Here is a 25372-nt window from a genome sequence, read left to right on the forward strand (position 1 = left end):
AGGATTTTTGTCTTAGAAATTTGTCACATTCTTCTTACAAATGTCTTGGTCAATCGGCCATTTTTCAAGCAAATTCTCTTTTCTTAATTCCATGACCTCAATCTCAGTTTCTACTTTTAAAAATATTTTCCAATTAAATAAAAATCTTTCTTCTTCAAAGCTCTTTCAGTTTGGTGAGAAACTCTTTCTGTGTCAGTGTGATGTTATTACTTAAGGGGTTCAAGCACCATTGATTTTTTTTTCGTTGACTGCTTGCCATTGGAATAAGGTCAATGGGATTAGGTAACTGGTTTCCTGTGATTAGCACTAGAGTTATTTGGAGGTGTTATGGATCAAGTAGAAAAATGGGAGTGATGCAAAGACTGTACCAATTCACAAGGGGAGGGGATGACCAGCCTCCAAAATAGTGGCAGCAGACATACAGGACCAGTCCTAATGGCATTCAGGAGGGCATCATTCCTGTGGGCTGGTGGTTAATGTTCCACAGGAAGGTATTGGAAATAATATTACTTGTTTTAAGTTTATATAAAAATCTTGCTATGCTGTGGCGAAAATAGTGGTCACATATTCCTGTTTATGGAAACTAACTGAAACAGATGATTTCTTTCCTGAAAGATTGAATTTCTCCCAATTAATGGGGCTATTTCCATGTTGGGGTGTAGGGAATCTTTCTTCCTAGATCATAGAATATTATTAGCAGAAAGGAACCTACTCCTGGAAAAAGAATTGGATACAAGCATAGTTAATATATCCTGAAAGTTACTGTTCAGAGTTTCTTTTTACAGTTCCAAGCTCAGAGCTTTTGCATTTAACTTGTTCTCCCTCATAGGTCATTTTCATCCTCTATTACTTTCCAAGAGTGAAATCTTGCTTCTTCCACTTCCTTTTTTCTGTCTCATGAATCATTTCCTCCTTGAAAGAAAACCATGCCAAAAAGCCTTCATTATTTCCATGACATTGCTTCTTCATGTTCTATTGTAGTTTTTATTTTACCTTGGGGACTGCAACACCCAATTCCTGAACTGCTTTGTGTTTTTCAATGTGTGAGCTGGCATACATTCCTTCAGAAAGAGGAGTTAAAGCTTTCTTTTGAAATCAACAAACTAACAGTGGCTGGCTCATAAAGCCTCACAAACTCCAGATGTGTTTTACCTGGAATCTGATCATGCACAGACCTACTCAAGTTTGCCCGTTACTAAATTACAAATAAGTTTAGGCAGAAACAGGAGTCATTTGACAAAACCTTCCAGGACTTGCACTCTGGTTTCAGACAGATCCTGGTTCAAATTTTGGCTCCATCAATTTTGAACTATAGGAAATTGACAAATTATTTAACATCTTTAAGTCTCAGGACCATCATCTGAATATGTAAATAAAAATAGAGGCCACATAAGAGTTGTCATGAAGATTACATGTGATGATTTACTTACAATATGCTTGCCAGTGATGGGAATTTAGAAAACACTTAGTAAATTGAATTTAAAAACTCAATTTTTCAACTTTCAGAAAAAAAATAAGAACATATTGTTTTTAAGCTAAATTGAGAGAAGTGCCTATAGGTTTTATGACACATTAGGTGTTTAAATCATCGTCTCATTAAATCCAAAATAAAAAATTGAAGTTAATAATTGTGGGTCATGGGCTATATTCAAGTTTGAAAGTAGGAAAACACTAAAAGTAGTAGAGAAATCCTCCATAAAGAAATACATGCACTAGTTTCTTGTACTATGGTTAGATGAGGACCAAAACTTAACATTATTTTTCTTAATGGCCAAAAAAAAAGAAATAGAATTTCATTTACAGAACATCAAATATCCACGAAATAAAAATATATCAAATTTATAGGAGGGAGAGTGTTACTTGTTTGTTCTTTATGTTTCCCCCTAACATGAGGAGTAACTGCCATTTTCCCTTGGTTTTCTTGTTTTATTTTGCTTTCCCTTTGAGTCCCATTGCTGGGTCAGCATGGTGTTACATGATACTATTGGAATTCACTTGGTCCCTTAAGGTGAAGGGTATTGCCGAGTCTCTCCAGCAGAAGTAAATTATCCTCAGAAGGGAGAGGAGCTTCATTTTCCAGCTGGCGGGCAGCTGGTGTGCATGCTCAACTTTTGATGAATGGAGTCATTACATTATCTGTCTCCTGTATTCTAGACCACCCAGCACCTTCTTGGCGCTGTCTGTGGATGAGAATAATGACCCCTTTGTTAGGCTCGCCAAAGCAGTGCTTCTGCAATGTGACCCACTGAAGAACTGTTTCTGGGCTGAGCAATTTCCTCTCTGAGAGTGTGGCCTTTTCTGAGTGTGGAAGTGCTGTCTGAAGACTAGAAAAGTACCCTGCTCACCACAGATACTCAATGAATGGTTAGAATCCTACACCTGCATCAGTACCATTACCACCACCAACATCATCAACATGATGGTCACCATCTCTACCATTTATTGGCAACTTTTATATACTAGTTAAATTACACATGTTATTTCAATTAATCTAATCAACAAGCCTAAAATGTCTACTTCTTGTTTAATAGATGAGAAAATTGAAGTCCACGGGCAAAATAACCATCACACAACAAGAAAGTACTGAGTAGGAATTCCTATTCCAGTTCCAAAGTCTATGCTCTTCCTAGTATACAACAATAATCCCATAGAACAATCCCATTGCTGCCAGGACCTCAGACATCAGATATTTTAATCTCTCTCAATTATTGAGAAAATATTTATTTTATACCAACCATGGACCAAATATGAATCTAGGCACCAGAGTGCAGGAGACACATAGAATTCTGCCTTTTGGAGCTGATATTCCAGAGGTGGAGACAGGCTATAAATAATTTGGTTTGAGGTCAATTAACAAATTATGTCCTTTATTTTGTCTCATAGTTCAGGGTTTTCTTCAGCAGAGTCAACCTCAAACCACAGTTTTTTGAAGTCATAGTTATAGACATACTGGGAAATGCATTCCCTGCCAATGCTGGGTTGTAACAAATATCAGCAAAGTTGATAACTTTAAATGATTCTTCAAGACACTTATTCATGTTTCCTATGTTTTCTAAAACATAACAAAAATCTCTTTTGAGTATCATTTCATTGAAAAGTCTAGAACTGCATAAACTGGTGAAAACATAGTTTCTACCTCTTATTTTTTAGGTTCAGCATACTTGAGATAAGAAGTTGTTCAGGTAAGTTTAATGTATAAATCTATGGAAGTAAATGGGAAACATTCCTTTAATAGTTCTGAATCCTTCTTTGCTGATTTTTGCAGCAGCTGTGAACTGGTAATAATACATGATTTAATGTTAAATTTTAAAATAAGTAGGATTATTTAATTTACTAAAATCAAGAAATGATAACTTGTTAGTTTTAATCTAATTTTTGTATGAAATACAGTATTTTTCTTTGGAATTGTGATTTCCCCAGGTTTTTTGCTCTCCTTGGTATGCCCTTGTACTTATAGCGATAATTTTGTAATTTAAGTCTGTTTTATCTACTTGTAGAGTTTTTCTTTGATCAAGATTTCTCAGCCAGGTGTGGCAGCTCACGCCTGCAATCCCAGCATTTTGGGAGGCTGAGGTGGGTGCATCACTCGAGGTCAGTAGTTCAAAACCAGCCTGGCCAACATGGTGAAACCCCGTCTCTACTAAAAAGACAAAAATTATCTGGGCATATGGTGGCATGTGCCTCTAATCCAAGCTAATCTGGAGGCTGAGGTGGGAGAATAGGTTGAACCCAGGAGGCGGATGTTGCAGTAAACTGAGATCACGCCACTGCACTCCAGCCTGGTTGACAGAGTGAAACTCGATCTCAAAAAAAAAAAAAAAAAAAATTCTATTGAAGAATGACTCCAATTGTTTGTATATGCTTGAATAGGTTAATTGGACCAAAACGTTATTTCTAGTATGACATATATAGACACCATGAAGTTTTCCCAACCACCTAAGCCTTCAAACGCAGTTAAATTTATGGTAGGCCACAGTATTTAGATGTAACTCAAAGATCTTTCAAAACTTTTGTCCAGTTACTACTTTCCTTTTGACCTAGAAAAGAATTGTAATTAATTCTCTGTCATTTTCAGTTTTAATTTCTCTACAGAATACAGGAACTTCAAAGCATTTGTGAAGCCATCTTTGTGCAGACTACTTCAGGATCTAAATGCTTTCTTTTATGCTATTCTACATTTTTAAAGTTGTCTTTCACATGTCTAGTTCAGTATCTTTAAAAAAATCTATTCACACATTAAGAAACTCTCCAAAGCATTCAACTTCACAGCAGCATGATCTATATTTTGCTTCATTGGTTTTAAATATATTAAATTAAATTAAATTAATTAAATAGAAAGTAAACTGGCATATACAGGTTGGGGAAGAAACGAGACTAAACTAGTAAACCTCAGTTTGGCTGATGGAAGAGAATAGTATCATCCTCTCAAGAATAGCCTGGTATATTTTCAGTTAAGTGGAGGGACTCAGTACTGGTTAAAAAAAAAAATACATCATTTTTAAAGCTATAATTTTTTGAAATATTAATGAAATTGAGTGTTTTTAATATGTTAGTGGCCATTTGTATTTTCTTCTTTTATAAATTGCTTACTGCAATGTTAATTTCCTTTTTTCTTATAATTTTATAAAAGCTTTTACACATGATGTCATTTATATCACTAGGATTTTATCAAACCTCTTTAACTGCAATTATGGTGATATCTGTTATTCAGAAGTTTGAAATTTCAGTATACTCATGTCTATCATACCTTATTTTTATACTTTCTGAGTTTCATAGGAAATTTATAAATGTCTTTCAAACCTTGATTATAACAACATTTCTAATATTTTCTTCTAGAGGGTTTATAGAATCATTTATTTAAATAGACTTAATTAAATGTTGAATTTATTATGTATGTTACAAGTGAATCAAGGACAAATGTCTATTCTTTTTCCACCCCCTCTCCAAGGCTAGTTAGTTGCCTAAAAATATTTACTGACTAAGCAAGATTTCTCATTATTTTGTAGTTTCACCTTTATAACTCACTTAGCCTCATAACACACATGCAGAGATATCTAAATTATGGATTCTGCTTCACTGACTTGATGAGCTTCCATGTCAATATCCAGGTCTTTTCATTGCAATGGCATTATCTTAAGTGTACATATGCAATGGAGCAAATCTTCCTTCATTATTTTTATTTTTCCACAGATGTTCTGAGCATTTTAATTAGCTTACCCTTTGGGAAAAATTGAACACTTTTTCTCTATTTCACTAAAATAGCTGTTGCCATTATATTGAATATGTAGATTAATTTAGAGATAACTAACACTTTTATGATATTGAAATTTTTTTCCATTCAAAACAATGTATTTAAATTTTGTTTTATATCTCTCTGAAGAGTTTTATAATTTTGTTCATATAGTTTGTAAATATGCATATTTAAGCTAGTATCAAATTATGTCCTATCTTTAATATTGTTATCAGGATTTTTTTCACATTTACTATGTAATTATTATGGTCATACATAAAAATTATTGATTTGTAAATATTTTGTAGCCAGCAAATTTACAATTACCAAAGCTTTATAAAACAATTTCCGTTGCCTTTTTGGATTTCTAAGCTGATAATCTTCCATCTGAAAATAATGATAAATTTGCCTCCTACATGACAATACTTCTAACTCTTAATTTTGTCTATTTAATTATCTAGTTTGTACTTCTTTAGTCCTGGAAATGGCAGAGGAGGGAAATAAAAAGATAAGATTTAAAAATCAGGAATAAAAAGAAAGATATAAAAGATAGTCCCAAAAGATTTAACATCTTGTTAACTGGGGTCTGAAAAAGATAAGAGAGCACATGGAGGGGGCGGGAATCCAAATACATAGGAACAGGCTCACAGAGCTAAAGGAAGACTGATTCCCGTCCCACCACACTCCCACTACCACCACAAGCTGGAAATGTGTTCTCTCTCCCACTGACTTTGAGGCTGACCATAGCATTTGCTTTGAAAATGGGCTGAAATGGTAGTAAGCTATTATATTCCAAGGTCTGCAGAAGCATCACATGTTTTTATTCACCATTTTCAACTTCTAACCCTTTGGTGAGAAAGGCATACTCCAGGTATCAAGGCTACTTTATCCTACACTCCAGAATGAAGACATCTGAAGCACAGCACCCAGCCTGGAGCCAGGAGATGAACAGAGGGATAAACAGCAGAGTTCACTGACTCTCAGGAAGTCAGAAACCTATGAGCTGCTCAGACATTAGTGCTTTTTGTTGTTGTATGATATAGTTGGAGTCTACTGTAGTATCACAGCAAAAACTAATATACATGGTATTACAGAAAATTAAATTTAAACAGAAAAAAGCCATATTTTGATTGACATTAGCAAACTTCAAATAAAGAAATTTCTTTATTCTAGAAAACAGTTTTCTAGACTAGAATTGATAAAGAAAATTAAATTGTGCTGACTTTAAACACTTCTTCAGCAATATTAGAAATGGGCATACAATTTTGTTAAAAATCTGCAAAGATTTGAAAGGAAGGTTGTAAGACCCAAATTTTTTTACCTGGCTATGTCACTATACATGAAGACAACAGCAATGAAATGATCCTCATCATAAAAGATCTTAAAAACTGGAACATCTGTGATCCTGAAATATGTGCTTGCAATAAGAACCAAAATAAAGATGTCAAAAGTGGGGAATTTATGGTGTATAAAGAGAGGTATTGAATATGGAATCAGTTTAAACATGATGTCAGTCAGAATAGGTATTTTTTTAAAAAACTACCTAATATAAAACATCAGGTATTGAAGTATTATTGTTGAAGTTCACATTCATCCCCTAGTATCTACAAAGTACAAAGTATTTGCCTCTAACTTTGTTTTCTCATTTTGAGGTTTGCAGGGAGAGCAGTTAGGAAAAACTTGCTTGCTTCTCTAAATAAACTGAATGATTATATTAATATTTTCCAAGATTTTATATGGGTATTTTTCACAACTGCCCTTTACATATAAAAACATTGATTTTTAAATTGGCTCATTTCTCCTATAATTTAACAACTTAAAACCAATGTCTAGTTTCTGTGTTTTCATGTTGTCATCTAATGCAGAGATGGATATGACAGCATGAGGCATTTCAGTGAGAATTAAATGGGAAAATGTGTGTGAAAATAACGACAATGAAGGAGCTCAAAAACCATGACTTGTAGATGAATGCATAATTTAATCAACATAGTAGCCCTCCCCAACATATAAAAACACTCACTAAATATCTTTCTGACTCCCCAGACCGCAATTACCTAGAGAACTGGGGCACTATCATTGCATCTTTGCATGTCCAGGTCCAAGACAACGCTTGGCAGCCAACCACCATTCAAGAGATCTGTGTTGAATGCAGGCAGAAAAGGATTTAATCTTTTCCCTATCCCCTCAGGAAGAAAGCTTGCTTAGAAAATATATTTCTAGTCCACATTTGTTTCATATTAGTCTCTCACCAAGTCTATGCAACTGTGTGATCCGGGAGATGCAGAAGGTCAGGTCCTTCTTGCTATTTACTGACTTGCCTGTCCAACAGTTCCCATCATGATAGTCCTTCCTGGAAAATATTTAGGAAGACTAAAGCTTTTCTTAGTCATCTATGTAAACACTCTCGGAACATTTAATATGTGGCCAACACTATGCTAGACATTTTCACAATGATTATCTCATTTAATTTGCACTGTGATTTTTAAGTTGGATAGTAACAACCATATTTTGCAGATGAGAAATGAAGATTTAAATATGTTAAGCTATTTGCCCACAGCTAATAAATGTCAGAGCACAGTTCTTGAGCCCCAGTCTCTCTGACGCCGTATCCAGGTCTCATTCCACTCTGTTTCAGTGCCTAACAAAGAACAACTTAGGAAAATATAGTCTTTCTGTTTCCCTTACTCTCTTCTGTCCTTTCTCCAAACATTGCTCGTACAATGGAATGGAATTCTAAGGAGATAGAAATAAATTCTTTTCTTTTGGAACTCCTTTTCCTTTGGATTTGTTCCCAGTTCTTGTGTGAACCGTGGTTCAACTTCCACATCCTCTCTTTGACCCTAACTTCCTCTCAGATCACTTTTCCAAAAATCCTCCCAACCCCATGTGATGAATCACCTGGCTTGCCTCAAGACAGAGAATAACAGACTCCAACCACCCCATGACTGCCTGTGGTTCCAGCTAGCCATATATACAGCCATATGTGCCTTATTGGAACGAGTGGATCTAAGGCAGTAACAGGTTTCTAATTGTTTTAATACGTAAGTTGTTCAGCAGCATATTGGTCATGTTTACTGGCATTAATTTATTCATTCATTTTTTTCACTAAATATTCACTCTTAGTAAAGCATTCTGTTAGACACAAGGAACTCAAAGGTAAATAAATTCTATTCTCTGCATATTAGGACACCAAAAACTTGTAGGAGGTGCAAATGAGTAAGCATTACAAAATAATGTGGTAAATTATGTGAGACATACATAGGGTACAGGAGTGTAAGCATAGCCTTTGTGATAAATTAACCAGAATTGGAAGCCTAGCTTTCACCCTTACTTGGGAGTATGCACTCTTGCAAGTCTCTTAGTCTTTTTGAGTTCCATTTTTCTAATCTGTAAACTGGAATAAGAATATCCACCCATATTGCCATTATGAAGATTAAATGAAATGACACAGAATATGGCCAGAGGGAAAGAACCAAATATATCTCATATTGTATGGCATTAGAGAAAAGGAGTCATGATAATAAAGTATTTTTTTCTGAAAATTAAGCCCAAGTTGAGAAACCAAAATAGAGAAAGTAATATTTGAGACTAAATTACACAAAAGTTGAACCAATGTTGTTAGACTTTTGTGTTTGATCAAGTAAGACCTAAATTAACTACAATATTTGATATGGTTTTGCTGTGTCCCCTCCCAAGTATAATCTTAAATTATACCTCCTGTAACCTGGTGGGAGATAATTGAATCACGGGGCTGGTTTCCCCCATATTGCTCTTGTGGTAGTGAATAGGTCTCAGTTAATCTGTTGGTCTTATAAATGGTTTTCTCTTTTGCTTGGCTTTCATTCCCTCTTACCAGTCCCCATGTATGATGTGCCTTTTGCCCTTCACCATGATTGTGACACCTCCCCAGCCACATGTGACTGTGAGTTGATCAGACCTCTTTTTCTTTATAAATTACACAGTCTAGAGTATGTCCTTGTCAGCAGCATAGAACAGACTAACTCAGTAAGTTGGTACTGTTAGAATGGGGTGCTGCTGTAAAGATACCCAAAAATGTGGAAGCAACTTTGGAACTAGGTAACAGGTAGATGTTGAGACAGTTTGGAGGGCTCAGAAGAGAAGATAGAAACATGCGGGAATATTTGAAACTTCCTAGTGACTTGGAAGGCTCAGAAGAAGACAGGAAAATGTGGGAAAGTTTAAAACTTCCTACAGACTTATTGATTGGCTTTGACCAAAATGCTGATAATGATATGGGCAATGAAATCCAGGGTGAGGTGATTTCAGATGGAGATGAGGAACTTGTTGGGAATGAGAGTAAAGGTGATTCTTGTCATGTTTTAGCAAAGAGTCTGGTGGCATTTTGCTCCAGCCCTAAAGATTTGTGGAACTCTGAACTTGAGGGAGATGATTTAGGGTATCTGGCAGAAGAAATTTCTAAGCAGCAAAGCATTCAAGTGGTGACATGAGTGCTCTTAAAAAGCATTCAGTTTAAAAGGGAAACAGAACATAAATGTTTGGAAATTTTGCAGCGTAACAATGCAACAGAAAAGAAAATCACATTTTCTGAGGAGAAATTCAAGCTGGTTGCATAAATTTGCATAATTAATGAGGAACCAAAGGTTAATCGTGAAGACAATGGGAAAATGTCTCCAGGAATGCCAGAGGTCTTCATGGCTGCCCTTTCCATCACAGGCCCAGAGGCCTAGGAGGAAAAAATGGTGTTGTTGGCAGTGCCCAGGGCCCACCTCCTATGTACAGCCTAGGGACTTGGTGCCCTCTGTCCCAGCTACTCTACCCAAAGCTAAAAGGAGCTAGGGTACAGCTCAGGCTGTAGCTTCACAGGGTGCAAGCCCCAAGCCTTGGCAGCTTCCATATGGTGTTGAGCCTGCAGGTGCACAAAAGTCAAGAATTGAGGTTTGGGAACCTCCATTTAGACTTCAGAGATTGTATAGAAATGCCTGAATGTCCAGGCAGAAGTTTGCTGCAGGGGAAGAGCCCTCATATAGAACCTCTGCTAGAGCAGTGAAGAAAGGAAATGTGGGATTGGAACCCTCATACAGAGTCACCAATGGGGCACTGCCTAATGGAGCTATGAGAAGAGGGCCAGCATCCTCCAGACCCCAGAGTGGTAGATCCATTGATAGCTTGCATCATGCACCTGGAAAAGCTATAAACACTCAAAACCAGCCCATGAAAGCAGCCAAGAGGGATTCTGTACCCTGCAAAGCCATAGGGACAGAGCTACCCAAGACCATGGGAACTCACCTCTTCCAATAGTGTGACCTGGACGTGAGACATAGAGTCAAAGGAGATCATTTTGGAGCTTTAAGATTTGCCTGCCCTGTTGGATTTCAGACTTGCATGGAACTTTTACTCCTTCATTCTTGCCAATTTCCCCATTTGAAGTAACTAATTTGATTCTGATTTTATAGGCTCATAGGTAGGAAGGACTTGCCTTGTCTTAGATGAGACTTTGGACTGTGGACTTTTGAGTCAATGCTGAAATAAGTTAAGACTTTGGGGGTCTGTTAGGAAGGCATGATTTATTTAGAAATGTGAGAACATGAGATTTGGGAGGGGCCAGGGTCAGAATGATATGGTTTGGCTGTGTCCCCAAAATCTCATTTTGAATTTTAGCTCTCATGTGTTGTGAGAAGGATCCAGTGGGAGATAATTGAATCATGGGGGCAGTTTCCCCCATACTGTTCTCAGAATAGTGAATAAGTCTCATGTGCTCTGTTGGTTTTATGAGGGGTTTCCCCCTTTGCTTGGCTTTTATTCTCTCTTGTTTCCATCATGTAACAAGTGCCTTTTACCTTCTGCCATGATTGTGAGGCCTCCCAAGCCATGTGGAACTGTGAGTCCATTAAACGTCTTTTTCTTTATAAATTACCCAGTCTCAGATATGTCTTTACTAGCAGCATGAGAACAGATTCATACAATATTAATAACTAAGAAGTATTTATATGAGTACATGCATGTGTTGGCAGGGAAAGGAGAGATTTGTGAGGATTCATTTGATTGCTCAGTTAACTGGTTCAATTACCCACAAGTAAATTCTAACATCACCATTAAGAATATTTTTAAATTATTTACTCAGAGGCTGACATAAATGCTGAAGAGGATGCTATATGAGGGAAAGATGCATTCGTATGCAGTAAACCTTCTAAGGATAAAGGATAAAGTCTACCATATACTGACTGACTTTTGGAGGTAGCAAGGGTTAGTGAGATTTTGGTAGCATCCTTGTCACCAGCAGGTCAGTCTCTTAAAAGTCAAGTGGAAAAGAGATGGGATGAGGTGACTGTGCTGAATTTGAAATATGTGCCCTAATCGCAATGCCATTTTGTCATTGCTGTTATGTTTGTTTCAAAAAACAATTACAAGGAAATTGCCCTCTGATTTCTGTTACCCAGAGAACCTCAGCTCTCACCTTACCCCCAGCTTTAATGAGGCTTCCACTTGGTCAATTCCAGTAAAAACTCTCTAAGTCACCTAGGCTGCTCTGAGATCCACATTACAGTGACTCAGGAATGCAGCCAATACAACAGCAAAAAGTTGCCCTGGCAAGAAAAGACTTTAAAACATATAGAACAAATCAGTCCAGAGGCTCTGTTGTGTATATTAAAATAAATGTATGACATAGCTCTATGTGTGTTTCTTCAACACATTACATTTTTTAAAATCTAACAGTTTCAAAGTTGTGATGAATGTAAACAATATTTTGAGATCTCTACAACAATGGTAACAGAATATAAAATGTGTGTTAGCTATTGATTTTACAGGTACTGCAAATGCTATTCCAGTTTGTTGCCTACATTCAAAATTAAAGGGCATGCTAAATTTCAGTTGGAGGCTAGTGAAAACAAAGATGGAATTTTTTTCCATCCATGGATACAAATGACTAAATTCCAGCCATAGATTTCTTGGGCGATTCATGGACCCAACATTAGAATCTCCTGGTCTAGCCCAGCACCTGCCAGAGGCTTCTGCAGTGGCATTTCTGAAAAAGTCACTCTAGATGTTCGCATGAACAGTCTGTCTCTGTGCCTGGGGGTTCCTTTCTTTAGGGTTATTGTAACATCTCTTCACTATGGATAGAAGTTTCCAGGTTTCAATGCTTAGATCAACCCCAGCTTCCTTGGGAAGACTTACCAGATCACAGTTTCTACCATGTTCTCTCCCCTCTGATGCCTCTGCCCTAACTCAGAAGATTGCTAGTGGAGTCACGTGTGTGTGAGATTTACTGCTGTATTAGTGACTGCTCAAGTGTTTGCCTGCCTCACTGCCACATTTGATAAATCAAACAGTAGACATCAGTTGAGTTTTCCTTTACATTTCAGCAAAATCACTTTGCATTTTTACAAAACTTGTAAGTGATCTCAATTGATTCTAGTAGCAGGTCTCTGGGGGTAGGTAGAGAGTACGATTATCTTTCTCTTACATATGGAGAAAAGACACATGGTTTTCAAAAGAAAGGATCTACTAATGGACTATATGGGAATGGAATCCCCTTTCTCCGCTTCTGACTTTGGGTCTGCATCCCCTCCAACAGCACAGAGTTGGGCAATAATGGAGGTTAGTGAATGTCTGTGGTTGATTCTTTTAAGAGTTCTCTTCATCATGAACCTCATGAATTGTAGTTGAAAAGATCAGTGTGTGTGGGGAGAGGAGGAGTTGTTCAAGAAATCACTAACCTCAAAAAAGAATCTTCAAAATAAGTTAATCTTCAGAGTTCTTCGCTCTTTGTCCATGCAATTCTAGTTCTGAAAATGTTGCAGAACTGAGTCTGGGTGTCCAGTTAAGGACTGCCAAAAATAAAAAGGCAAAGCATGTTACCACTGACAAAGAATCTGAGAGCTGTTTCATACAGCATTCTCATATTAAAGAGAAGGAAACAGAACTCAAGCAAAGGCAATGTAAATGGACAAGTACACTGTGGCCAGTGGCAAACCCAAGTCTCATAGACCCACTGAAATGTTCAGTTTGCTTATTTGAGCAACTAGATTACTTTCACAAATTCTGTTCATTTTGAAAGAGATAATCAACAGGGATATTCATGGGTGCCTACTATATGCAAAGCACTTTCCCAGACATGCTTGAAAATAAAAAAAGATGTTAAACAGTCTCAAATTTGCTCCTTATTATGTTCACTCTACAAAAATATCCATGTTATATATTTTAAATCTAGGACTTGATAAGGCTACATGCAAGTACTTATGTCTCTATTTCTGCATATGTAGAAAAACTTTTATGCATACTTGCTCATATGAATAATCAGAAATGGCTACCTCACACATATATACACAGAGATCCCTACATTTACATATAAAGTGTTACATATTTATGAATATATTTATGTGCAGGCATACATTTGAATGAGCCTTGCTATAGCCTTATGTAGAAAGGTAATCAGAGCTGTGCATGCATAATGCATGATATCTACGTAATATGCAAATCAAGTATACACATATGTATACAGAAATGCACATGTTCAGATGCATGCATATATACAGAGATATACATATATGCATATGTATATAAAGCTAGAGTAATAAATGCATATATTTAAATATATATTTTTATGTTAAATACATAAACATGTGTACATGCATATATACATGCTATACTTAGACAATGTGTGTGCATAAATCTACATAGACATATACATGAATTACTTGAAAATTCAGTACTGATTCACTTGGTTTTTCTTCTTTGTAGCCTTGACATTCTTCACACCACAGCACTTTATCAGTAAATCCTCCAGGATGGAACTATTTATTGAAACGCCAGTAAACACCCTCATTCTTTAAACTACACGCCCTGTTCAGTGCTGTCTGTTCTGGAATGAAAGGCCGATATCCAAATGTTTAGAAAGACCCGGGAGATGGGACAAGCAGGATGAAGCTGGGGCTGGGAAGCAACTCTGGGAGCAGCTCATAAGGATGTCCTGCAGTGCTCTGACAGAGCCTGTGCATCTGGAGCTACGTTGCATGGCTGAGTCTTTGTTTCCTGAATGGGTGTCTCCATTCATCCTTGATGGCTAACCAGCCAGCCAAACGAGTGTGCAAGGCCCAAGAAAGGCCTTTAAAACCCATGACATGAAGGAACGATGAAGGAAAATAACAATTAAGGTAAAAATACCATTTTTGTTGCAGAAATTGCATGAGAAGATGTGAAACTAACACCATTTATTACAGAGGTCATTTCCTCAAACAATAAATAACACTCATTGCAGGTGGATTACTTTTCCATTTATTTGACAAACAACTACTTGTCACCGACTATGACTGGGGAGGCACTGGGAATACAGAGAGGAAATTCATCCTTGCCCACAGGGAACTTATAGTCTAGAGAGTTCAAGCAGGTGCAAGGCAGCACAAGGTAAAGAGTGCTATGATGGGGTGAGGCAGCTCGAACTCAGGTGTACATGCTTAGAGCAGGTGCCCTCAAGCTTTAAAGGATGAGTAGGAGTTAGCCAAGAAAGACAACAGGAAGGGCATCTCAAACAGAAGGAACAGCGTGTGCACAAACACAGAGACCATGAGAGTGAGGCAATATGGGGACAACAAACCACTTCCTTTAGCCACAAACCACTTTTTATGGCTGGAGGAAGGAAGCTGAGGTGAAGGGTGGACCTTTTATGAGCTAGAATGGGAGAGAAGACAAGGGCCAGATGGGTAACATTCTAAAATACTAAACAGAGGACTTTGTATTTGCCATTGAAATCAGTGAGAAACCATTGCAGTGCTTCTATGAACTGAGAGGTCTCTCGGTGTAATTCTGAAACACAATGACTAGGGAAAAGTACACTTTATTTTCTTTCATTTATTGTTAGGTGTCACTTATAATTTAAATAAATTAGATTGGAATTTTATTATACTTCTTTGAACTTAGATATATGTGCTCCTTAAACCAAAAGAAAGGCATTATTGAAATTCTAGCTTCTTACCTAGGCAGTCTACCATTACCGAGGCAATCCGCCATTACTGAGGCAAATCAAAACCACATTGAGATACCATCTCACGCCAGTTAGAATGGTCATCATTTAAAAATCTGGACACAACACATGCTGGAAAGGATGTAGAGAAATAGGAACACTTTTACACTGTTGGTGGGAGTGTAAATTAGTTCAACCATTGTGGAAGACAGTGTGACGATTCCTCAAGGACCTAGAAATAGAAATTCTATTTAACCGAGCAATCCCATTACTGGGTATATATCCAAAGGATTATAAATTATTTTATTATAAAGACACATGCACACTTATGTTCATTGCAGCACTGTTTACAATAGCAAAGACCTGGAACCAACCCAAATGCCCATCGATGATAGACTGGACAAGGAAAATGTGGCACGTATACATCATGGAACACTATGCAGCCATAAAAAACGATGAGTTCGTGTCCTTTGTAGGGACATGGATGAATCTGGAAACCATCATTCTCAGCAAACTGACACAAGAACAGAAAAACACCACATATTCTCACTCATAGGCAGGTGTTGAACAACGAGAACACACGGTCAAAGGGAGAGGAGGATCACACACTGGGGTGGGGGAATAGGGGAGGAACTTCAGGGGTTAGGGAGGTTGGGGAGGAATAACATGGGGAGAAATGCCAGATATAGGTGACAGAGGGATGGAGGCAGCAAATCACATTGCCATGTATGTACCTATGCAACACCCTGCATGTTTTACACATGTACCTCAGAACCTAAAGTGCAATAATATATATATATATATTTTTTAAAAAAAGAAATTCTAGCTTCTTTACAAAAAATAAATGTATACAATTCTCCAACATTCTACATGTGTGGCACAAAGGCATAGTGGAAACATTACAGCTTTTGTAATAAAATGGTTTCATTAAGGGCCCCAATCAATGCCCCCTCTATATTCAAACATCTTTGCAAGTGTGACATTGGAATGCCTCCCGTCTACAAATGGAATCTATTTCTTTCTGCTTGAATCTACATTTTGTGTTGGCCAATAGGATGAGACAGACGCAACACTGTGGCAATTCCAAACCCAGGGCTATATGCCTAAGCTCTTGTGAATGGATCCCTTGCCATTCTCAGAGAACAAGCCCAGGCTGCCATGTGGGAGGCTGAGAGACACATGGCACAGGAAGGATTCATCCCAACAGAAAGCATCCAGGATAACCCTGGCCCCAGCTAACAGGAATGAGCTGAGTCCCAATCAGTGGAGACTGGTCCAAATCAGCAGAACTTCCCACCTCCCCTGTAGACTAGTGAGCAAAAATAAATATGGAGTGTTAATTGCCACTGAGGGTTTGTGGTAGTTTGTCACCCATTATTATTGTGGCACAAGATAATAGATACAAGCTTGGACTCCAAATGGCTGATTAATACCTTAACTTCTGAGCTATGTGTTCTTATAAAAGTGATTTTGTCTTTCTGAGCCTTGATTTTATTATGGGTAAAATGAGGATAATCATACCCACCAGCAGGAGTTTTGTGAGAAGTAGAGTGATGTGTAAAATGCTGGTGGTAAGTTCTCAGTAACTGGAAGTTTGATTATCATTTATGCTGCTCTGGTGTGGGGGTCATCCTATGGTTCTTCCAGTATAGACCTTTCTAAGATACACTCTCTATTAAGGCCAGCACACCAACACTATGCGGTGAAAGTGGCTTAGGGATCTGAACACCTCTTTAAACCAGAATTATAAAACTAACGGCTAATTTAAAACAGGCTCCTGAGGACAACAGAAGTCTCTTCAATCATAATGACTGCAGGGCTTGGAGCTAACTGTTCCATATGAATGGTAAGATCTTTCTCTCTGAGGCTGGGCCTCACCACCTTTCTGCATGTCTAGGGACCTCCCTGGTAGAGCACCAGCAATGGTTACAACTGGAGAGCCACACTCAGACCACCCAGAAGTCTCAGCTGATGTACTTGACTGCCTAATTAGAAAATGAACCAACAGGAGCAGGATGATCCTGTAGCCTGGGCTTACAGATTGCCCCGACTTTCACTCTCTGGGCCACTCCATGGGGAGGAAATGCCTTTGATCTACAAAGCCCATGTCCACTTTGATCCTGGTCACCTTTGAGGTCACTCCTTCAGCAGCTGGCCCTTCTCAATATGGCAGTCACCTGTGCCCTCAAAAAGACTTGTATAGTATTTCCAGATGGAGGGAATCCAGGAGAGATGCTGTTTTCCGTGGCGTAGAGAAAAACATGGTTTGCAAGAGAGCTGAGATGCTCCAAGCATTTTGGTTTATACTTTAGGATCCTGTTAGCAATGGGAAAGGAAGAATTTAAATTCATTAATATCCTACAAGGCATGGGTACATACGTTATTGAAACAAAACTGGAATCAAAGTTGAACTCTAACACTTGCTAGCTAACAGTCATGAGAAAATCCTTATGCTCTTCAAATCTCAGTTTTCTCATGTAGGAAATAATCATTTTTAATAATAATATAGGTAAAGCACCTGGCATTTACCCACTACTAAACATACTTCTCATAAAACTGCATAATTGAAATATCATTTGCCATTTTCCATTGCAAGAGATACTCAAGAACCCCAGATAAGGAAGAGCTGAAGGTGAGAAATGAACTCAGAACTTCCAGCCTCTGAGTTCCCTTCAGCATCTGTTCATGGTACTGTATGTTGTAAGCTAAGCACTCATATCCACAGGTTTTTTGGTTCTCCTGGACCCTTCCTCTGTCTGGCTCCTGTATCAGTTCACACTCATGCTGCTATGAAGAAATACCCAAGACTAGGTAAATTATAAAGGAACGATGTTTAATTGACTCACAGTTCAACATGGCTGGGAAGGCCTCAGGAAACAATCATGGCAGACGGCACCTCTTCACAGGACCTCAGGAGAGAGAATGAGTGTCAGCAGAAAAAATGCCAGATGCATATAAAACCATCAGATCTTGTGAGAACTCACTCACTCACTATCAGGAGAACAGCAGGGAGTAAACTTCCCCCATGATTCAATTATCCCCCACCAGATCCCTCCCAGGACCTGTGAGGATTATGGTGATTACAACTCAAGATGAGATTTGGGTGGGGACACAGCCAAACCACACCAGCTCCATTAATAAAGTCAGTTTGTGAAAGTGACAATGGCAAAAAAACAGGCTCCCTAAAATGAACTTAGCAACTATGCTGTGTTTTAGTTAATCCCTATGAAATTCACCTGTAAGCTTTTGTGTGGGGGGGGTTGGGGGGCAGTTAACATACAAAATAATTCATGTTTTATTTTTCAGCTTTTACAATTCTAGCTTTTCCAGGTTTGGGTGGAAATCTTCCTAAAAGGATTTATATACTACTACTTTTTCCTAAAGAGAGATTATTGACTACAAATTTAAACTTTTCTTGATGATGTGGTGTCATTATTATGACTATTAGACTATTACAGCCATCAATTCAAAAGCTGTGCAATGAGATGGTTCTAACTCTGCCCACTCTCCCCACATTCACCCAACAGGTTTGCAGCTCCTACTAGTGTTTGCCTCTACAGCCTTTCTGTGCTTCTATCTGCTGCAGTCATGATTCTCAACATTAGTGTGATTATAATAAAACGGAGAGTCTGTTAGCTATGCAGATATCAGGGCCACACCCAAGAGAAGCTGTAGGTCTAGGGTGAGGCTCAGAACCTCCCAGTTTTAACAAGCTCCCCAAGGATGTGTTGCTGCAGGTGGTCTGAGGATCACACTGTGAGAAATATGATGATATGGGCTGAACACCAAGTTATTCTATCTTTTATCTATTGGGCAAATATTTTCCAGGCTAGGTATTAGGTTTGGGACATGCAGAGGCGAAATGCACTGACCTCTCTATCCTGGAAGGTTCACAGTCTACTGAGCTAACAGCCCCAAAACAAACATGCATAGTGCTGGGCCAAGGGCAAAAACAGGGTTACATTTGAAAGAGTTCTTAACCAGGCAAGACTGGCTTCCCAGTTTTCTAGGCTAGAACCGAGCAAGAACTCATCCCACTTATCCATTGTAGACTCTGAGGATAAGGTAGGAATTTATTCAGAAAGTGATCAGGAGCAAATGAAAGGTTTTCGTCACGACAATAGAATGATTAAAGCTCAGTTTTAGAAAAGTGAAGTTTCTGTGACCTCCTTAGGTCCCTTCACCTGCTGTGTCCTTGAACACTGAGGTCCTTAATAGAACAGAGCCACCTACTTAGAGGATCTCTTACCCAGGCAGAGGGAGAGTTGGCCCATGAGTTTATGGATCTACAGTACTCAACCACAATAACCTTAAGAGCTAGCAAAGCAGAGCCCTATCCTATTACTACTTGCTAGTTATTGTTTTAAGCTTGTCGTAATGTATATACACTATTATATCATATCATATGTGCAATAGTGTGTATGTATGATTTCCAGTGCAACCCCTTTCCCAATCCTATAAGTTGGAAATTATCAGGTCTTTTCTAACATATAAGGAAACAGAGATCCAGAAAGTAGAAAACTCCCCTTACTCATATAGGTAGTAAATGTCAGAGGCCAAATTCTAGCCCAAGCTGCCTGGTTCCAAAGCCTGTGCTCCTTCTTTGCCCCTGTCTCTCAGAAATCACCCACTGCTATGGAGCAAAAGAGCAGATATGAAGATTTCTGAGGAATGGGAACCTGAAGACAAACTCAAAATCTCAGTTCCTTTACCCTAAGTAGAAGGTGATGGCCGTGTTCCTTAGGATGGGTATCTAGAGAGACAAGTGTTTCCAAAGTGACTCCCTCCCTCTGCTTGTCCTCAGGAAGACAGAGAATGGAGCCATGCTACTCAATGCAATGGTCCCCTTTGTTCCCCAGCCCAAATCCCATTGTCACATGGAGTGGGGGTCACCATGATCCACACTTTCATTTCGATGTTATTATCCACACAGGATTTCCTGGTAGAGAGTCTGGCACCCCAGATCAGGCAAGCAGCAGACAGAGCCAGTGTGTTCAGCATTTACCCAGCCACAAGACTAAAGCTATTCATCCCTGAATCAGTTCTCCCATTGCCTTTCAGGCAGCACAGAAGTTTCCAGACAGGGGCTTTCCAGAAATCTGTGGTGCTCTCAGTCTTCACTGCTGATTTCTTCCTCCACTCCATCCCCTGTGCTTAAGTTTGCTGGCATCAAGTCTCACCCTTCCTGGAGAACTTCTGGGGCTTCTGAATTGCCTGGACACTATCCCATGTGCCTCCACCTGTCACTCACCTGCCCTTTGCCTGCCAACTGCTTGCTCTTCTGCTTTCTCTTCCTGTAACTATGAATACTCTTACTAAATGATTCACAATTATTATTATTGAACAATACCTATGTCCAAGTTAATGTAAATACTTTATCATTTAATTTAAATATCAATGCTCTCTGAAGAAAAGCATAATTATGTTCATCTTAAAGATGAGAAAACTGAGTCAGAATGATTAAGTGGCTTACTCAAGATCACATAGATGGCCTGTAGTATATCTGGGATTCAAAAGAAAGGTCGTAAGCTAGTGCTCTCTGTACCACTGCCCTCTTTGACCCTTTTGCCAAAAGAATATATGGATTTTCACTTCTTGCGCCCCATGTACTGATCTTGGAGTTTCAATCCAGTCTTTGGACTCATATTCTTAGATGCCTATCCCTAGAATTATAGCCACCATCCCAATACTTCTGGGGCACCTATAGAGACTTTAACAAAAAACAAACAGACATCTTTCTGAATCCAGAAGTGTGTGAACCCATTTTTGCAGTGTGTGTACCATAATCAATTATTTATGTAAGACATTTTGTAAGACAAAAACATAGCAACAATAGAGAGGATGTAGAAATGTCAGGTTGAGTTTTCAAGTTTAAATGTTTATTAATATTATTTGGAAAGTGGCTGTTCAATACGACCATGAAGGAAGAAGAAAATCCCCCTTGTCTGTCTGCCCTTCAGAGTCCCTTTGTAACACAGCTGTGAAATTTCAAGGGGGGTTGGGGAGGGAGTTTTGTAGAGAAGACATTTCAAAGATGGAATCTCCTGCAGGAATGAGGCAGCGTGGTCCCAGGGGGGTGATAGGGAGGCTTTTTTCCTAATTGAATCCTCCTGTTTTTCATGCTCAGTCTCCCAGTACTGCTTTCAGGCCCTCTCTCCCCACCCCACCCCCAAGAATGTCTAAAACCTCTAGAGCGCTTGATAAAATACATATTATATTAGGTGGGGTTTTCCTGGTGTTAAAGACACTCACATTTTATAATTAAGAAATCTTTAAAAGTAGCTTTGAAAAGGACAGGCCTAGGCTCAGACACAGTTAAGCAAAGTGGATGTCCCTTGGGGGTGATTTTAAGCTAGATCACTAGATAGCCTCTGGTTATAAATCACTCAAAATCAGTCTACCACCCCCAGATTTTTAATTGTCTAATGAAGCCTTTACTTATTAGAGTGTCCCTTGGGTTTACTTATGCTCTCTTTTAAACTTTGAACACCCCAGGAAGTATGAGGAGGCCTCTATTCACCAACACTGCAGTGCAAACTTATTCAATCCGTGTGCTTCCTTTCTAACACCTGGCTCTGAGCAATCACTTCAAACAATAGGGTTTGATGACAAAGGAGGTGAGCAGGAGAGAGGGAGTGAAGAGATGCTAAGATGTCAGAAAGAGAACAAAGTTTCCTGAGAGGAGAGGGGTCAAGAGTCCAGGGTTGATGGTGGGCGTGGAGTCAGAAGGGTGGGTCTTTCTCAGTATCGGAAGGCAGTCCTTTTGCCATTGCTCTCAGCTGCAATCTCCCCTCTGCCATTTCCCCAGGAAGTCTGATCAACCATTGTACTGGGTCCTTCTGCAGGGCTTTCGAGTTTTCCTGTCACTCACCTGCCCTTCACCTGCCATACACTGTCCCCTTCCTCTTTCTGGCCACACTTCTCAAGGTGTCCATGTTCTCTGGGGACACTTCACCACACATTCACTCAACAGGGCATGGTAATTCCATCTTGATCCCTGCTACTTCATTCCACTTATATTTCCCATTTTGATTTTGCTGGGTCACCCATGCCGTTCCCCCTGCTGGCCACTCCCTTTTCTCTGTTCTTTGACGACATCCTCTCCTGGTGGCCTCCGTCCCCCTCTCAGCTTCTTTTGCACATTTCTTCCAGCCTTCTCCTTCTTCAAGCCATCTTTTAGTTGCCCACTTTCTTCTGGCCGTTTTATTTTTCGATATTTTATTGATACATGCTTGTACATATTTGGGGGTACATGTGGTATTTTGATACTTGTACATCATGTGTAATGGCCAAGCCAGGGTAATTAAGACATTCATCACCTCAAACTTTTATTATTTCTTTGTGTTGGAAACATCACAGTCCTTCTCTTCTAACTATTTTGAAGTACACGATAAATTATTGTGAGTTACAATTTTTCTACTTGACTATTAAATACTAGAACTTACTCCTTCTAGCTAACTGTATTTTTGTAAACTTGTTCATTGCGATTGTTACAAGGACAGGCCACTTCCCACATCCAGTCCACTCGAATGCCTCGTACAGTGTGTCTGAGCTGCACCCACAGCCTCTCCAGTGTTGGCTGCCACCGCTCAGGCAGAGCTGCCAGCATCTCTTGTCTGTTCTACTGCAAAGACCTCCTAAGACTATCCTTCTGCTTCATTTTATTATTTATTTATTTATGAGATGGAGTCTCAATCTCTCGCCTGGGCTGGAGTGCAGATCTCGGCTCTACACCTCCACCTCCCAGGTTTGAGAAGTTATCCTCCAGAGGAGCTGGGATTATAGGCATGCACCACTGCACCTTGCTAAATTTTGTATTTTTACTAGAGATGGGGTTTCACCATGTTGGCCAGGCTCAAACTCTTGACCTCAAGTGGTCTGTCTGCTTCGGTCTCCCAAAGGGCTGGGATTACAAGTGTGAGCCACGGTGTCCAGCCTATCCTTCTGTTTCATAGTGTTATCTCAAAAACAAAAATCAAATTATTCACTTCTCAGGCTCAATAATCTTCTATCATCCTACTACATCTAAAACAAAATCTAAAGCCTTCGCCTATGCTCTATCTAAAGGCAGAGACCTCTTCAGGCCTCACTTTTACCACCTCTCTCTCACTTGTGAAGCTCCAGCAACCCTGGACACTCTTTCTCTGAACAGGCAAAGTTCATTCCCACCTCAGACAACAGCTCCTGCTGTTTCCACTTCCTGGACCCAACCAGCGTTCCCAGATTCTTCTCATAGGCACTGCTTTTCATCCTCTAACTCCCAGCTTAGTTGCTATACCATTTTTTTATTTGTTGTTGGGTTTTTTTTTTTTTCTTTCTTTTTGAGACAGAGTGTAGTGGAACTATCTCAGCTCACTGCAACCTCCCCACCCTGGGTTCAAATGATTCTTCTCCTTCAGCATCCCAGTAGCTGGAATTACAGGCATGTGCCACCATGCCCAGCTAATTTTTGTATTTTTAGTAAAGATGGGGTTTTACCATGTTGGTCAGGCTGATGTTGAACTCCTGACCTCAAGTGATCCCAAAATGCTGGGATTATAGATGTGAGCCACAGTACCCAGTGGCTGCTATCTCTTTGAGAGATTTTTCTTAAGCAGGCCATCTAAGATAGCGTCCCCAATATTATTGTGAATCACATCTCTAATTATCATCTGAATTTATCTCCTTTAATGATTTGTTTATATTCTGTTTTCCTCAAACTCCCACTGCAGTGTACATTCATAATATGAGATAATTTGTCTTTTTCCTTCTTTATCCCAAGTGTCTAAATTATGTCTGGTATGGAGTTGGCCCTAAATAAATTTGATCGAATAGCATGTATAAAAGGTGAGTTGAATACCTGTAAGTGGAATTATGAATGGAATAGGTATGCCAGTCTTCTCTTTCTTGAGGATCATGAACTTAGCAGAGGGACCAAAGAGTATGACCCAAAGGAGTCAAAAGAGCATAGGCACTGAGTTAAAGGCACAGCAATGTGATAGTTCTCCCTTCAGATCTAAACTTTGAACATTTCGTTCAAGACGTAGGAAAACTAAACTTGAATATTTGCTGGTCTATACAACAGAAATGTGATATTGAGAGCAAAAAATAATAACCCTGCACCTCAGTACTCTCACGTATCAAATTGGCACACATGATCTGCTTTATAGGATGATGTCATCATTCTAGTGTCACATTGCAAGTTAGTTACAGAAGTGGAATTAGAGGGCTGACCTCCCACGTTCCTATTCTGCTGTATTCTCTGCCCATATGTACGTGTATTTGTGTGTGAGCGTGTCTACATCTCTGTGGGTTGCTGTACAACACCACCTCCAAACAGTGCTCCTATATCAAACCACAGCTTAATCCAACAGGATGAAGCAGGAGACCTCTCTAAATCTCCCGACTCCTGCCTGCATACCTGAAGCAAGTAACAATGACATCTCCTACCACTAAAACCTCTTCTCTAATTCTTGAGAGTTCTGTGACCAGATGGCATGAACAGCTGATTCTCCTTAGAAAAATTAGTAAGAAACGGTAGGAAATAGAAGAATACAAAAATACTTTCCAAAGTTTCAGGGGAGAAAACACAAATTGTGCAGATGAGAATAAAACCTACACATTAAGAAAACCAGTTCTAGGGGTTCAACATGAAGGGGAAAAGTATTTATACAGAGAGGGCTATAAATGTCAATGCTGTAGGCAGTTTGGGTGCGGATGAAAAGCACCCCCCCAGGTGAAAGCAATACACATCAGTGGCGCTAACACCAAACCTAAGTACACAGAGAGTCGGTAGAAAATAGACGCTGTTGGGATGCCACCGACCTCTTCGCAAGTGAATGAACATCATGGAGCCTCTGTGGTGGCTAATTATCTCTACTTCCTTCTGCATTTATTTGCCAATTAAACCTTTATTGTCTGCTTTTCAAAATAAGTTATCATTTTCTAGTAATGCATACCATATCCTTTGGTGCACTTCATTGGATGGTAATATGAGGAAAGAAGTGGAATCAGAAGCTTAAAGGGCTTAGAACCGGCAGTTGCTGAGCACCAGCCAAACACCAGACAGCACACCGAGAAGCCACCAGACCCTGCAGAAACAGAACTGCTTTGGTCAAGAAAACCAAAGTCTCGCATTCTTGCAATATCTCTACAAGATTGGTAGTGTTATCCCACAGTTCAACCATGAAGACTGAGACTCTGAAGGGTTAAATGACCTG

The 25372-nt window shown here is 39.2% G+C and overlaps 1 long non-coding RNA gene across 1 annotated transcript; it reads right to left on the reverse strand.

Moving 5' to 3' along the window:
- Nucleotides 1–14411: 14411 nt before the first annotated feature.
- Nucleotides 14412–18137, reverse strand: LOC144579186 (uncharacterized). Its single transcript, XR_013526161.1, has 2 exons — nt 18020–18137; nt 14412–17489 (listed from the first exon to the last, which is right to left on the reverse strand). It is a non-coding gene; the product is annotated as an uncharacterized LOC144579186 (long non-coding RNA).
- Between the last annotated feature and the right edge of the window lie 7235 nt (nt 18138–25372).

This window comes from Callithrix jacchus, chromosome 14 (genome assembly GCF_049354715.1).
Source record: "Callithrix jacchus isolate 240 chromosome 14, calJac240_pri, whole genome shotgun sequence".
Taxonomy (NCBI): domain Eukaryota; kingdom Metazoa; phylum Chordata; class Mammalia; order Primates; family Cebidae; genus Callithrix; species Callithrix jacchus.